Below are 2,500 nucleotides of genomic sequence, written 5' to 3'. Positions count from 1 at the left end.
GGGGATCAGCCATGAAAGGGAACCTCTGAACACCCCTGGGTGCTAAAGTCAGAGTCTAAATATAAGAAATAAGATACAGGACAGTTTGGAAGGGAATAATGAGGAATGATGGAGATAGGTCAACAGAGAGACCATGAGATCCATATAATTATGTGGATCAAGTAGTCCTAACATCAGAAGCAAGTAGTGCAAAAAGTATCCAGCTGCTTTTTGCTAGCATGGAGTAACAACTGTGGGACAAGTGTGTAGCAGCCCTGCAGCTAGCCAGGAGTAGACCTCTCCCCCAGCACAAGCCCTGTTCCTTTCATCTGCATAAAGCCTGATTAAACAGGCTTTATGCTTTGAAATTACTTTCACCCAAAAGCGTCATCCCCAATAACCAGGAATTCTTGGATGACATTACAGAGGTTACTAATATATGATTCACCAGTGCAGCACAATAGGGAACTACTGCTTGGTTTACAGTACAGGGATTCCATACACCCTCCCTGTGACTATACCAGGTGTTTGGGGGTTCTTAGTTGTAACTTCGATGGATTAGACATTTTTAACTCTAGCTAGCTGCATTTGCTAAACCTCTTGAAACATGTAAATAATGCACACTTGTGTCTGGATGTATATATAACTATATGGACATGTGTATTTTTAATATATAAATAGTGCTATGTAGTGACTGGTACACCAGTGAAGTTTAAAGGGGAAAAAATAAATAGCAACACAAAAGTAATTTATATTCTTTGGATCTTATGCTAGGCAAAGAAGCAAAATTAAAGCACTAGAGCCACCTTCTGACTGCACTGAAACTGCTGAATTCTGATAATGGACACTGCATTAATAAGTTAAATGGCAGAGAGGATTTTATTTATATTTCAGTTCTTTATATCTTATTTTCTCTCCCTAATGGCCTAGCTTAATAAATATTGCATTTATTGCACATTTAGCTCCTTTTCATTTTTGTTGTGAAGGAGTGTTTTCATCCATGTAAACATTCACATTTATTTTTGTGATGAGTTCTCTGTCAAGTTCTAAAAACCAGCATGTTTGTACTTATTTTTTATGGTTCTACTTTCTTTTTTTTAGAAAGGAACTGTGTAAACTTCTTATTCTGTTAGTACACAAATTAAACAACAAAAACCACAGACAAATTATGGGGCTTCTTTTGATTAACCTGAGGGGGTAAAGAAGGAAAAAAATTAAATACATTACTGTTTTCCCCTCTCCCTATTCTATGGCTTTAAAGCATTACTGAAATAAATAAATGTACTTTTATAAATTTAATACCAGATAGCATCCAGGAATATTGATATTGCCATATAAACTCAGTGGGTCAAATCTTGCCCTCAACCATATTTATGAAACTCAATGAAAGTCAATAAAGTTGAAGGGGTGCAGACTAGAATTTGGCCCTGTGTGTTTACTCAAGCTTTAACCCCCACAGAAAACATTAGTGTTTTAGGAAGAGAAACATTCACAAACATATGCTTATATTTAACATTTTCAAATATTTGATCAATTATTCGAAATATATTTCCCATATACAACCTATACAGTTACCTGAAATATTACTAAATGAACTAGCTTCAGTAATACAAGCAGTGTTTATTTAGAACAAATTTATTTGAAATTCATTACTTGTTAAATTAATCTATTAAAATATAACTAATCTCATAGAATATGTTATTATTAGTACATTCTGTATTATTTCAAATGCATTCATAAATGTTGTCAAATATGTAAGGCACAATATATAGGAAATGCACTTTATCTTAAGTTCCATATTGACAAATATGTGGGAAATCATTCCCCTATTTCCCCTCAACTCTTCCTGTTCAGGATATCATTTTGAACCAAGTTAATGATTTGCTATAATGCAACTACAGTTCAATTCTTCATTATTTTAATGTTAGTTTCATCAATAGTGTTAATTACAGCACAGGCAAGCTCTATGAAATATGTTGCCGATAAGGACAAGAGAGACAGTATTTCTGAATGGAAGCAGTTGTAGCATACTGACTGCAGCATTTGGTACTATATTTAAAACTGGAAGAGAAAGGATTTAAAAATAACTGTCAGAGGGCATTTTTTTATTGCACAGTTTGTTTTTTATGAACATTTTAACGATTCTCTATCCATTGTTAGTTGGCTGTGGGAGTGCAAAAGAAAGATTGAGAGACAAGTTTCCCAGTTTGGGTGTCTGCAAAAGCTTTGCTTTCATTTCATGAAAGTTTTTTGGTACTGCTGAGTAGGTGTACTAAGAGACAGGAAAGAATATGATACTGTATCATTAATAAAAAATTGAACTGCTATGTTTGAGGAAATAAAAAGACTGAAACTTAATTAACAAACTGAGTGGAAAAAATAACATCCTCTAAAATTTTATAGAATGTAAATTTATAACCATCTGGCCATAAATTGCTGATGTTGATGAGTAGCAAGTGAAGTTTGTATGCACAGCCAGGCTTAGGAATCTTTGGGAGTGGTGAACTTGGCATGACTTTTT

Source organism: Alligator mississippiensis, chromosome 4 (genome assembly GCF_030867095.1).
Source record: "Alligator mississippiensis isolate rAllMis1 chromosome 4, rAllMis1, whole genome shotgun sequence".
NCBI classification, from domain to species: domain Eukaryota; kingdom Metazoa; phylum Chordata; order Crocodylia; family Alligatoridae; genus Alligator; species Alligator mississippiensis.
The sequence above is the reverse complement of the archived record's forward strand: the minus strand, read 5'-3'. Positions refer to the sequence as shown.